Source organism: Drosophila serrata, unplaced genomic scaffold (genome assembly GCF_035046125.1).
Source record: "Drosophila serrata isolate PLE 108 unplaced genomic scaffold, ASM3504612v1 contig_228, whole genome shotgun sequence".
Lineage (NCBI taxonomy): Eukaryota > Metazoa > Arthropoda > Insecta > Diptera > Drosophilidae > Drosophila > Drosophila serrata.
Window position 1 is genome coordinate 1,319,288 of NW_028257126.1, and position 14,691 is coordinate 1,333,978.

The 14,691-nt window shown below is 36.3% G+C and overlaps 1 pseudogene across 1 annotated transcript; it reads left to right on the forward strand.

Moving 5' to 3' along the window:
- The first annotated feature begins 3 nt into the window (after positions 1-3).
- Positions 4-13,169, forward strand: LOC147644147 (uncharacterized; annotated as a pseudogene). Its single transcript, XR_015271044.1, has 3 exons — positions 4-1,378; positions 1,992-2,322; positions 12,548-13,169. The product of XR_015271044.1 is annotated as an uncharacterized LOC147644147 (transcript).
- The last annotated feature ends 1,522 nt before the right edge of the window (positions 13,170-14,691 follow it).

Sequence of the window (14,691 nt, forward strand, 5' to 3'; positions counted from 1 at the left end):
GTCGACCAGTGCTGCCAATTTGGATTTTTTCCCGTCAAAACTGGCTTTTTTTTAAAGGCTAACTGCGGGAAAAATTTGTAAATTGCGGGAATTGTGAAAAGCGGGAATTCTGGCTTTTTTGGAAATTGAATTGGCTTTTTCCTGATTTTTTTTTGTGTTGTTAAAACTTAAGTACAAAATATGAAAAAGTGGCAGCTAAACAGTTAGCTTTACGAACAAACCAGATAATGTAGCAACGTATCGATTGTTTTAATCGATATACGCTAACGTCATAACTCGCTTAGTGTTTCCATCTCTATATAAAAAGTGCGCGTAAATTGTTAGCAAGTTCTAAAATGCCGAAGGAGTATAAACAAAAATGCCGCGATGTCTGGCTTAAAAGTGATGAATTTAAGGCATTGATTCGCAGGGATGACACAGACCTGCAAAGGGTTTATTGCAACTATTGCAAGACTACTATTACAGCTAAACTCAGTGCGAGCTCACGCTGCAACAAAGAAGCATACTAGTGCAAGCAAAAGATATTCATTTCTATTTATATTCATTTTTATTTTAATATAGAGAAACGGATTGCGAAGGGTCGGGAAATGCTGCGTTGACTATGAAGTGTCAATCAAATATCTGCAGATGAAAGGAACTATCTTACGAAAATAAGGAAGACCCTGAAGAAATTGATCAAATTATGGAAATCTTTTGAACAAAAATGAACTTATTAAATTGTTATCTTTTTTGACATTTTTTCTATTTTTTATACATTTGTTTCAGCTTTTTTTTTGGATTTTTTTATAAATTTTTTAAGCTTTTTTTTCACTTCTCCCGTCAAAAACAGCTTTTTTTGTTGGTCAAAAGTTGGCAGCACTGCTGTCGACCGTTTCTCGTTGTCTGCAAATAAGTGTCTTTTCCTGACACTACGAAAAAACTCAGAGAGCAACCGAAATAAGAGTGCTTAAATGAGCTCGCTCGCGCTCAGAGCGAAACCGTTTTTTTAAATTCTGTTTTGTTCTGGTTGTTCCAACCAGCAGCAAAAAGTCTTTTGCATATGTATTGGTATACACTCACACGCATAGGCAAGCAAGTCGTTAAGCGTCTGTATTGCAGACGAAATGTATTAATTGCGGTCGTGAATTGAGTGTGTCAAGTTGAGAAATATTTGTTGTGTAAAATGGGAAGAACCTTAAATAAAAAAGTGCACCAATTCTTTAAATTTAATTTGGAAGAAAACAAGTCAATTTGTAGTGTTTGCGGCATTAAATTGTCCGGCAATCATTCAACAAACTTAAGACGGCATTTAACAACAAAACATTTGGACATTTTCAATGAACGGAACAATTCTGGATATTCAAAATTCACCAAATGTGAAGAAAAACGAAAAATACTGGTAATAAAGCTTAACACGTAATATATTAAAAATGTTATAAAAATATATACGAGTATATATGTATATACGTTCGAACGCATTTAATGCAAATAAAAAATATAAAAGCAAATTATATTATTTCTTTTTACAACAACGAAAGTAAATGCAAAGACCGTTTGCGTTGAGTTTTTCGGTCAATCGGTCATTTGCTGACTCTCATTGTGCGAGCGTTTCTCGTTTCGCTCTTTAGGCAATGCTCATTGAAAGAGCGACACACAAAGAGCTCAACGAAAAACGTTCAACAGAAAACATAAAAGAATACAGAAAGAGTCTCTTGCTCAGAGCGAGAGCGAGAGAGTATGAACTTTTTCGGTTGTGCTCGCAACGAGAGCGCAAGAAAAAAATCGGTCGACAGTTATTTGCGAGCTCTGGTTTTCTTATAATTGAAATAAAATGATCCTGATGATTTCGGCTTTATTACATGGACATGCTATCCGTCAATAGCTCCAATGCAGTTCACAAAATTCCATTGCATTTCAAAATCATTTGCAACTTCCTTCCACTCTCTTCATTTCCAGGCATCTGAAATAATATAAAATGAAATACGATTTTAATTGAAAACTTTATTTTCCAGCCAAAGGCGCCGAAACGTAAACCGGATGAAGGATCCGAGTTCCTGCAGAAGGAACTAGCCCATTTGGACAACATGAACGCCAAGAAACCGAGGGACGACGCTGACATTTATGCTGAAGGGTGGGCTACAATGTTCAGGGAGCTAAGCAAGGAGCAGCGGCTATACGCTAAAAAGGGTATAGATGAGCTCCTCATGCAAGGCCGAATGAATATGCTCTCATACCAAGGAGTGTCAAGCATTGCCAACATACCAAACAATTTAAGTCCTCAAGTTCAGATGCCAATGCATGTCTATCCGCGACAGCACACACACGAGCACTCCACTGACGAGTAACTCCAATACAAGATCGTCATTTGTGACCTTCATTCCCAGGATCAGAATACTTCAGTAATTATTACAGATAATAGGAATGTCAATCCCGAATCATTTGCTGACAGTACAACAGTAATATAATAAAGAATAATTTTTACTTACCTTGATTTACGGCTTTATCATTTTAAGGCTCTGGGGAGAAATTCCTGTTAAGAATTTCAGGTCCTCATAGCTTTGACCACTAGCCAAGAAACGCAAAGTCGCTGAAAGGCGTTCGTTCGCGCTTATTGCGTCACGCATTAGTGTGTCCTGTCTTCGGATTTGTGGCTCTACTAACTTCAACAGTTCTTCATATGTTCCACTGTCCATGCGAAGAAAGTTTTTTAAGTTCACAGGAGACGTTTTCACTGTAAAGGACGAGGAGGCCTTAGTCGCTCTGGAATTTAGTTTAGGCCCAGTGAATAAAGAATTGTATAATATTTATAAATAAAATATTTATTAAATATCTATATTTTTGCTGACGACTGCTGTAACCAACCTGCTGAAGAGGACTACACTCCCAAAGTCCATAAAAACTGTGCTGGCCGAGGACCTACTTTTAGGATACAACGTTGAAGGGGTTAGCGAAAAAATGAAATTAAAGGCCTTCCTTAAAATCTTCTGTATTACGTATGCATGTTTTTTTTTTTTGTTCAAAATGAACAATGAAAACAGTAACTGATTTTCAATTTCCTTTATAGAAAGCATTTCTAACTTTTAGGACCAGAGCCAACCAGCAAAGAAGGTCCTGGCTCACGCATTAAGCTGTGTAAAAAATAACAGTAAAAAAAACTATAAAATATTAAATAAATATTAATAAAAGTCTTTATATTGATTTTTAGACCTATTTTGAGGGGCGAGGACAATCCTGAAGAACACCCATGGGTTTCGTTTGGGGGAATCCTAGTGGATTTTGTAATGTACTCCAAGGAGATATATCTCTGTATATATCATTATTATATTAAATATGTTAATATTTTTATGTGGTGCAAATGGTGTAATATGTAATTTCGTCCGAAAATTACCTCAAGGAACAAGGCGAAGCAATAAAAGTCGCCTTTAACTATGCTTATTGTGAAAATGCATAGCGCTAAAATAATTAATCCAATTTTGATTGCCGCAAGCCCTGGATTCGGATTTAATAAATTAAAAAGGTATTAATAATAAAAATATACAATTATAATAAATAAATAAATAAATAAACTCGACGTCTACTTCTACAAACTCTAAACAGAAAAAAATAAAATAATAAATACAAGTAAAAACCTACAAAAACTACCAACAACCGCAAGTGCAAGTAGAAGTGCAAGTGCAAGTACAAGTGCAAGAGAAGTGAAAAACTACCAACGGTACAAGTCAGAGTCGTAGGGATGGGGGACCCCCCCGACCCCGACCCAGCAAATGCTGTATCAACTGGACAGCTCCTAAAATCCCCAGGACCTAAATATCTAATTGTCTCCAGATCTGACCCCGGCCTTGACCTCAACAACGTCAACCCTTTCCTCATTAAAAAACAAATTGATTTTGCCTGTGGTGGAGAAATTGAAGAATGCAAAAAACTCCGCAACGGATCACTGCTTATTAAAACAAAAACAAATGTACAAGCGTTAAAACTCATGCAGCTCAAAACTTTCACTCCTACCATAAACGTCACAGTCACACTACACAGCTTAACTGCACCAAAGGTGTAATATACTCCAACGACTTAAGAGGAATTGAAGAGAACATCATAGTACAAGAATTAGCGGCACAACAAGTAACTGACGTACGGAAGATATTAAAACGAGACAACGGCTCTCTTAAAGAGACTGGACTCATTATTATCACCTTTAACACACACAACCTTCCCGACTACATCATGATTGGCTACCAGAGAACAGCGGTCAGGACCTATATCCCTTTGCCGCTAAGATGTAACAATTGCTTTAAATTCGGCCACCTTAACAAATTCTGCAATAACAACAAAATTTGTTACAACTGCGGATCACTGCAACACCTAGACCCATCTACAAACGAAAAATGCTCAAGACCCCAGAAATGCATCAATTGTAACGAAGAGCAACAACAAACAAGCCCACACAACTCCTCTAGCAGAAAATGCCCAGTATTCCTCACGCAACAAGAGCTTCAAGCCATAAAAACGACACACAAATGCGACAACAAAACAGCCCACGCAATCCTCAAGACCCGCACCTCAGATAACACACCGCACTCCTACTCATCTGCTTTTGCCAACGTGATCGCAAGAAGCTATCCTGTAGAGGAGCAACGGCGTGTTCGGCACGGTGTAATGGAGGTGCTTCGTCCACAGCACACCAACATGCTCAGAGTTCCGCCAACGGGTTTAGCCACCGGAGGCCCCAGCTCATTGAAGGGGTCACAAAAGAATATATGATTGGATCCGTAGGTTGCCACCACGCGTCTCAGAAAGCTTTACGCTACTTTCTGGAAAAGTGGTTCTGGGGCTCCACAAACAGACCGCAAGACACAAAACACAAACAGTTTACCAATATGTTGAATCGTTTTGTTAAAATTTGACTCGGGGCGATTCGAGCAGAGGTCCAAGAGCAGGAGATTCAGGAAATGGCAGAGGAACAAGGCGTTCCTTAGAACAAAAAAATCAGGTGCGGTAACTGCTGCCAATGTAATGGATAATTCTTTTGTTGACAACCTTGAACAGAACGATGACGGATATTCATATTCTGGGAAGCAGAGAAGAAAAGTTATAGCAATAATAAGACAGTTTGAGCTGGCTACTTTTTTATAACTTCCACTGCAGTCGAAGGTAAATGAAATGAACTGTTGGTTAATCTTTCTCGTCTATTAGATAATATAAAAATTAATGATGAAGCGGCTGCTCTTTCTAGCTCCGTGCACCGTGTATAGGAGCGTTGTTCTGTTGAAACACAAAATCTTCAGAAAATTCTAAATTTTCGCATTTATGTGACATGGCACAAAGGAATTGGCGATTTAACAAAGAAACAAAATACAGCCCAAACCATTAACCGCGGAACACCAAAAAGAATCCAAACAAGAAAGGAAGCTAACTTCGGCACGCCGAAGTTTATATACCCTTGCAGATAGAACTTCTATGAATAGGAATCAATACAATATAAATTATATATATTTGTGTTAAAAAACAATGAAGTAATACCTGCTTTCATTTCATTCACCTATACATATTATATTTGCAGTTTTACATTCACTGATTTGCATTTTTCCTCCACATCAAACGATCGTTTGTATGGCACCTATATGATATAGTCGTCTGATTTTCATGAAATTTGCCACAAAATTTAAGACTTATATAAAATGGCTATACCTCAAATTTGATGAAAATCAGATGAAAACTAAAAAAGTTATAAATTTAATTGTATTAATTTCTCGATCGTTCATATGGGAGCTATATGATATAGTAGTCCGACTTTCATAAAATTTTGTACAAAATTGAAGAGTATAGTAAACTTGCTATATCTCCAATTTTATTCAATTCTATTGAAAACTGAAAAAGTTAAAATTTTTTTTGTAAAAATTTTCCGATCATTCCTATGGCAGCTATATGATATAGTCGTCCGATCCGGCCCGTTCCGACATATATACGAGTGAGAGTATATACAAGGCTAACTACAAAGTTTCATTCAGATAGCTTCAAAACTGAGAGACTAGTTTGCGTAGAAACGGACAGACGGACAGACGGACATGGCTAGATCGACTCGGCTGTTGATCCTGATCAAGAATATATATACTTTATATAGTCGGAGGTGCCTCCTTCACTGCGTTGCAAACTTCTGACTGAAATTATAATACCCTGCAAGGGTATAAAAACAACAGATAAAACCCGACGGATGAGGCTCACACAACAATCGTTTGCCACAGCGGAAATTCGTTTCGCCACTCCGGCGCAGATAGATCGAAGGAGCACGAGTAGCACCATCACGACGTGAAAAACAAATTTATAAAATGTCCAAGAGACGCGACTCTCAGTTTATTTATTTATTTATTATAATTGTGTTTTCTTTTTTTTTTATTACCTTTTTATACCCTTGCAGGGTATTATAATTTCAGTCAGAAGTTTGCAACGCAGTGAAGGAGGCACCTCCGACTATATAAAGTATATATATTCTTAATCAGGATCAACAGCCGAGTCGATCTAGCCATGTCCGTCTGTCCGTCTGTCCGTTTCTACGCAAACTAGTCTCTCAGTTTTGAAGCTATCTGAATGAAACTTTGTAGTTAGCCTTCTATACTACTCTCACTCGTATATATGTCGGAACGGGCCGGATCGGACGACTATATCATATAGCTGCCATAGTAATGATCGGAAAATTTTTACAAAAAAATTTTTAGCTTTTTCAGTTTTCAATAGAATTGGATCAAATTTGAAATATAGCCATTTTACTATACTCTACAATTTTGCATAACATTTTATGAAAATCGGACTACTATATCATATAGCTCCCATAGGAACGATCGAGAAATTAATACAATTAAATTTATAACCTTTTCAGTTTTCAACTGATTTTCATCAAATTTTAGGTATAGGCATTTAATTTAATTCTTAAATTTTGTGGTAAATTTCATAAAAATCGGACGACTATATTATATAGGTTCCATACAAACGATCGTTTGATGTGGAGGAAAAATGCAAATCAGTGAATGTAAAACTGCAAATATAATATGTATAGGTGAATGAAATGAAAGCAGGTATTACTTCATTGTTTTTTAACACAGATATATAATTTGTATTGTATGGTTTTTTATTCATAGAAGTTCTATCTGCAAGGGTATATAAACTTCGGCGTGCCGAAGTTAGCTTCCTTTCTTGTTAATTTATTAAGCCCGAATCCAGGCCTTACGGCAATCAAAATTGGTTTAATTCTCTTACCGCTGTGCATTTTTACAATATGCATAGATAAAAACGATCTTTTTATTGATTCTCCTCAACATGTTCCTTAAGGTCATTTTTCGCACGAAATTGCATATTACACCAATTGCATGCAAGTGAGGTAGTGGGGAGCTAAAATTTAAAAATATTAACATATTTAATATAATATTATATACAGAGGAATCTCCATGGAGTACATTACAAAATCCTTTAGGATTCCCCTAAACAAAACCCATGGGAATTCTTCAGGATTGTCCTCCCCCTCCACAAAATAATTATAAAAATCAATATAATTACATTTATAATTTATTTTATTTTTTATACTTTTTTTACTGTTGTTATTTTTTACACAGCTTCACGTATTAAGCTGTGTAAAAAATAACAACAGTAAAGGACCTTCTTTGCTGGCTGCTTCTGGTCCTAAAAGCTAGAAATGCTTTCTATAAAGAAAATATTTTAAAATCAGTTACTGTTTTCATTGTAAATTATGAAAAAAAAACCTATATACAGATATAATACAGAAAAGATTTTGAGGAAGGCTTTTAATTTAAATCAAAAAGTAGGTCCTAAATATCTGTAAATCTGATGCCATGTTTAAGGTACCTTCGCAAATACCTAAAGCTAATGAGGACTCATGTTTATCAAATAAACTCAGCTACCTGGTAATTTTATTTCTTCTTACTCCACCCAAATATTACTGTCCTCTATTATCTTCATCTGCTGAGGGATTTGTGTTGACTTTCGGACAAACGCTTAAGAGTTTGAAGATAGTTCTCGAATGAGTAAGAAGAGCCTAAAACAGGATCGCCGATTTGTTGTATGGTCTGTTTTACATGAAGTAAGCCATGAAAATTGTATGATACACTACTTTGTAAAGGTGATTCACGTCCATTAGGGTGTCAAAATCAAAAAAACTGGCTGTTTCCATGAATTTTTGCTTGGCTGATAAACAACATCAGCTGTGCTGTCATATTCAAAGCCGGCTTGCCCACTTCAAGCGTGTCCTCATTCTCCATGAGAGCAATGACTTCGTCCAAAGTTCCCGTCATAATTGGCACACTGCTAGCCACCTATACAATGTAGTCCGACTCGACAAAGGAAATATTTTCCTGTATAGGTGGTTATATGCACGGGGCCCTGCTGTATGGAGACAGATCGCAGCAGAAATGTCCGCCGAATTAAATTTGGTCCTCTTTCCTAAAGTCTTTAATATTTTTATTTGAGTCTCGTTAAAAATTGGGGCTAGAGACATTTGCAACTTCTTGAATTCCTCCAGTTCTTTGCGTGAAAACATTTTTTCTTCTCCATTTTACGAAGGCTTTTCCGAAGAAGTTCTCGACTAGTGTTGTAAACCCTTATATTCTCTGTGGAACAGCGTCTTCGTTTAATGGCGTTTTTGATTTTAAATGCTGACCTCTATTTGGCGTCATTTTCCAGTGGACGTCCCTAAAATGGGTTACGAGTTTGCACCCCAGAGATTCCTCCCATATTATTCGTTTTTCGAAGCATTTTTGTGTCTTTACAATTTCACGTCATAGCGTACAAAAAACGTACACTCGCTGAAGCAAAACCCGAGCGCTTTGACAGCCAACGAAATTCGTAATTCCTAAACAGGATGACTATGTCATATAGCTGCATTGAAACTATCGTAAAATTTTGAGTTGTTGAGGAGAGGGAGAGGGGGGATAAGATTGTACTACTGGACTTTGGGTACAGCCAGACAGAAAATATAATTTTTAAGATGTTTGATCATGTGATTGTTTTTGCTTAGCAATTATAGCGGACAAAAACCCAAGAAGTTTCAGAATACATATGCCTGGTTTGGTCAGTTTGTGGGATCTGAAGCATTTTTTGGGAGTCCACCAACGTGGCCATAATCTGATATTGCAGAAACTGTACCGGCAAAAGTTTGATAGAAATTCGTACGATACGATTTTCAACGCTCTCGCGGAAAATCAATAAAATTCCAGATTTGCTACTGAAATAATTTCATTGAGCAAAGATGGAAAAGAGCCCTGCTGCTGTGGAGAAATTCGAATATCGCGATTTGCGGAATATCAGTGTTTAAAAAACTGTGGTAAGTTAATTTCTCATGACTTTGATTATGCTTCTGCTTCTGAACAAATCAGAAGTCGCAGTCAAAGCATAGTCAAAAATCAAACAGCGACCAAAATCAAAAATCAGTAGCAGTCGCCGCTTTTCGTTTTCTTGCTTTCCGCTTTGCTGTTGCTTTTGTCGTAGACGAGCGACCAAAATCAAAAATCAGTAGCAGTCGCCGCTTTTCGTTTTCTTGCTTTCCGCTTTGCTGTTGCTTTTGTCGTAGACGTAAGTCGACGCTGTGGCACGCGTCAACTTTCGGGATTCGTCGGCAGCTACAGTCGCATAAGTCGCTGCATTCGACTTCTTGCAACTTTTGATTTTGGTACAGTATGTCAAGAAACTGTTTACACCCTGAAAATTAAAAATATTTTTTGGCTTTGCATGCAAATACAACGCTTTTAGTAAGGTTTTTAAATTTTTTTTTTTTTTTCAATGGAAATCTATTTATTGCATAATTCTTAACAATAATATTCAAAAACATAAACAAAACAAGTCAAGACTTAACAAAAAATAACTTTTCACATTTTTGACACTGTCAATAAACTCTTTACACAATATTCAAAACTTACAGCTAAAGGGATATATATTTAACAACTTAAACAATAATTTATTAATTTTAGTAATTTGTGTGCCCCCCCTTAGCATTTACTACATGCTGGATGCGTTTTTGGAATTTGAATTGATTAGCTTTTCCATGTCATATTCCAATGGAATCCTCTGCAACTCTTCCAGCACTGCAGTTTTAAGGTCTGCTCGATTTCTCGGTTGCCTTTTAGCCACTTTTTTCTTTAAAAAAAAACTTACAAATTTTGTGTATCTATAACCTTTTTTCAGTTAGACAGGAGCCATGTACGCACAGTTTGCTCCTTATGTTTGGGGTCATTATCTTGGTAAAATTTGAATTTCGGCTTTTCTTTGGCCATTAAGCCAAATTTCCGAGTACTCTGCTTAAAATTTGATTGGAGTATGGAGAGATACTGCTCAGCATTCATAGTGCTTTTTATGAATGCGAGCTCCCCGTCTCCTTTGCTGCTTATACATCCCCAAACCATAACCGATAATTTGCCAAATTTTACGGAAGGCACAATGTTGCGCTGGTTTAATGCGGTTAACGGCTTGCGCATACTCTGGAAGGACCATCGTCGCAAAAGATCTCGTCATCCCAGTAATTTTCCGACTTGCTGATCATCTCCATAGCGAAAGAATACCGCTTCTGAATGTTCACTACGGATAGCAGCGGTTTCTTTCGCACAATGAGTATTTGTTCCGTAGATTCAATTGGCGCACGGTTTCGTGCGAAACGACTACGCCACATTCTTCCTCCAACTCCTTGGCAAGGGTTTTGGTCGAGATTTGGGGGTTATGACGCACCTTACGCATGATAAGGCGTTCTGCCCGTTTGTCTATCTTCAAGTTCCTACCTCCTCCAGACTTTTCTTCCAGCCTTCCGTCAATTTTAGCCCGATTTAAAACATTGTAAATAGTTTTCCGGGATACCCGAAACATGGCATACAGGGTTGCCCATATTCGACGGACCCATGTTTTTTTTTTTTTAAATCAAAGAAAAAAATAAAAATTTGGCGGTTGGCAATCTTAATCATTTAATTTGTTCCAAGTAGATTTGTTCACATCAATTTTTGAATATGATATCTTTCAAATGGCCGCCTCTGGCGTTGATGGCGTATTGTGCCCTTTTTGCAGCATTTTCCATCGTTTTCGCCAACATTTCGGCCGGAATAGCGGCTAGCGGCGGTGGCCAGTCCAAATCACCACTTTTCGACATCAAACGGCCCGGAAACAATTTCTTCAGAAAATCGATTGTTATGCGACTTGTGTGCGGTGGAGCGCCGTCTTGTTGAAACCAGAACTGCCTCATACGCTTTCGACGAATAATTGGCATCACAAAATTGGTCATCATGTCGCGAAAACGCTCCTGGTTGATGGTAACAGCATGGCCATTTTCATTTTGGAAGAAAAACGGCCCAATGACCGTTTTCGAACTAACGCCGCACCAAACTGTGACTTTTTCGTCGTGAAGAGGCACTTCTTGAATCTTCCCAGGATTTTCAGTGGCGTAAATACGGCAATTTTGCTTATTTACGGTCCCATTCAATGTGAAATGGGCTTCATCGGACATGATGGAAAATGCTGCAAAAAGGGCACAATACGCCATCAACGCCAGAGGCGGCCATTTGAACGATATCATATTCAAAAATTGATGTGAACAAATCTACTTGGGACAAATTAAATGATTAAGATTGCCAACCCCCAAATTTTTTTTTTTCTTTGATTTAAAAAAAAAAAACATGGGTCCGTCGAATATGGACAACCCTGTACATATCTTAAATTTGATCAAATTCTGTTGAAAACTAAAAATGTTATAATTTTTTTTGTAAAAATTTTCCGATCATTCCTATGGCAGCTATATGATATAGTCGTCCGATCCGGCCCGTTCCGACATATATACGAGTGAGAGTATATAGAAGACTAACTGCAAAGTTTCATTCAGATAGCTTCAAAACTGAGAGACTAGTTTGCGTAGAAACGGACAGACGGACATGGCTAGATCGACTCGGCTGTTGGTCCTGATCAAGAATATATATACTTTATATAGTCGGAGGTGCCTCCTTCACTGCGTTGCAAACTTCTGACTGAAATTATAAAACCCTGCAAGGGTATAAAAAGGCGTAATTATTGCATGCAAAGTCAAAAAATATTTTTAATTTCCAGTGTGTAAACAGTTTCTTGACATACTGTATATGTCAAAATTAGCAAGAATATGCAGATCGTGGAAGTCGCCCGTAGCCGACGTCGCTCTGGTTTGCTTCTTTTGATTTTACTTGTAGTTAGTTTGCTGTGGGACTCACACGTATTCAGCCATGGCTCCAAGTGAAGTGTGGAAGTATTTCGAAAATAAAGCAGACGAGGGTTTAGCAATATGCAATGTATGCAATAACTCTCTTAAAAACAATAGACTTTCAAATTTAAAAACACACTTAATAAAACAACAAAAGATTAATTTAAACGTGGAAAATCTTGAAAATATTGAAACGTCATCAACGAGTTCCTTAATTAAAACAATCAGAAAAAAAAATTAAAATAGAAGTTAATAAAAAACAACTAATAAGATCCTATATAGGACTGGTAACAGAAGAGAGCATCCCTTTTAATGTCTTGAATTCACCAAATATGAGGAATATTCTCGATCCAATATGCGAAGGCCTGAAGACTGCGGATGGCAAAATAATTAAATTAAATGCATTAAACTACAAAAAAACACTCGAAGTAGTCGCAAATAATATAAGATCTCACATAACAAGTGAACTTAAGAGCACATTATTGTCCTTAAAAATAGATAGTGCAACCCGAATGTCCAGAAATATTTTCGGAATAAGTGCACAATACATAAGAGCTGCTCAAATAAAATCAATTATTCTGGGAATGATTGAATTAAGAGGTGCAGGATCAAGTGGATCTAATAATCTTGCCGCCGAAGTAATCAAAGTCCTCAACAGATATAATATAAATTTAAATCAAATTGTTTCCATTTTTTCCGACAATGGTGCCAATATGGTTAAAACTACAAATATTTTATCATATCTTTCTGAACAAAACAATGAAGAGGACGACGAAGAGTGCACCAACGACGATTACCATATATACAAAAAATTGATCTCATAGAAAAAGTGCCCTATGTATTAATAGGTAATATTCAAGTTTGTCGTTGTGCTGCACATACAGCACAGCTGGTTGCGATTGATGTAAATAAATCACCGGACATACTTAAGTTCTTACTCAATTGTCGAAATTTGACTAAATACATAAGAAAAACATCGAATTAATATCGCGAAACTTTTGAGCTCAAAAAATTGAAAGTGCCACAACTAGATTGTCCAACCAGGTGGGGATCTATCTACACAATGCTACAAAACTTGTTGGAAGCTAAGGACTTGTTAAGAAAAATTGAATCGGTTAAAAATAAAACGGATGAGGATAATTTTGACATGGATTCCTCGTTTTGTGATTTTATTGAGACGTATTGCAATGTTTGTAGTCCCTTGCAAAAATCAATAAAAAAAATTTCAGAAGGACCAATTACATTACAGTAATTTGTACGCCAAATGGCTAAAGCTTAAAATATCAGCAGAAAAAATGGTAAAAGATTCAAGTCAGGATTTAACAAAAACTATCGGAAATAAAATAAAATTGAATTCAATAGAAATACGAACAAAAACATTGTTGAATAATAAATTCGTAGTTTCTTGCTTGTTTCAGTATCCTCGCTTTCAACATATATTGTCATCGCAACAAAAAGGTGATGCTATAAATCATTTGAGATCTATTTGGGACAGATTATATAATCTAAACACTCTTGGCCATATGTGCTCAACTCCGAATTCCAGTTTTAATCAAATGAACAATTTCATTTTTGATGAGGAAGATGAGTTGTTAAAAGCAAGGCGTTCATTCGGAAGTGAAATGTTCTATGGACGTATATACAAAAATTGAACATCTTCAACTTTCGTATCAAAGGATTGAAATAGACGTGCTATCGTATTGGAAAGGTAAACAGCATACCGATCAGGAGTTGTACGCAATAAGTAATGTTTGCTATGCTGTACCGCCAACTCAGGTAAATTAAAATGGCATAAATAATTGAAGTTTTGTTATTTATTTATTTATTTAATAACAGGTTTCGATTGAACGAGCATTCTCCACTCTGAGACTGGTGCTTACCGACTACCGCAATCGTTTAAGCCAGGATGTTCTTGAGAACATATTGCTGGTCAAGTTAAATCCCAGGTTTTTGGATGTGGCCATTGACACCTTGCCACTGTTTGAAAATGAATAAGTTTATTAACACTCAAACTGTTTTTGTTTTTATTTCAATTAATTTTGTGTTTATTGATATTAAATTACTCGCATTTTTGATTTATTGTGTTATTTTTCGTAAAGAGTAAAAAATAAGATGAAAAAACATGAATAAAAAGGTACAAGTACGAAATAATTAATTGCCAAAAAATTAATCAATGTAATAGGTCATAAATAAAAAGTCGCAACGATCGAAAACAACGGGCGACATCCACGATCTATGTACATACAATTTGTCACAAAAGTGTTTTCGCATGAACTTTTTCTTATATTTTTCCCAATTTTATTAATATAAATCAACTATGAAATAAGTTTTGAACAAATTTTTTTATTATTTTATATTCTACATTTATTTCTTAATAGTATTCAAAAAACAAAACTTAAATTCAATTCAATTAACAAAAAACATATAACAAAAACAAAAAAAGTCTCCCAAAGCCCACTGTCACAAAAGTGTTTTCGTTTTTACCATCTCTGCTGTTTCTCGTCTTT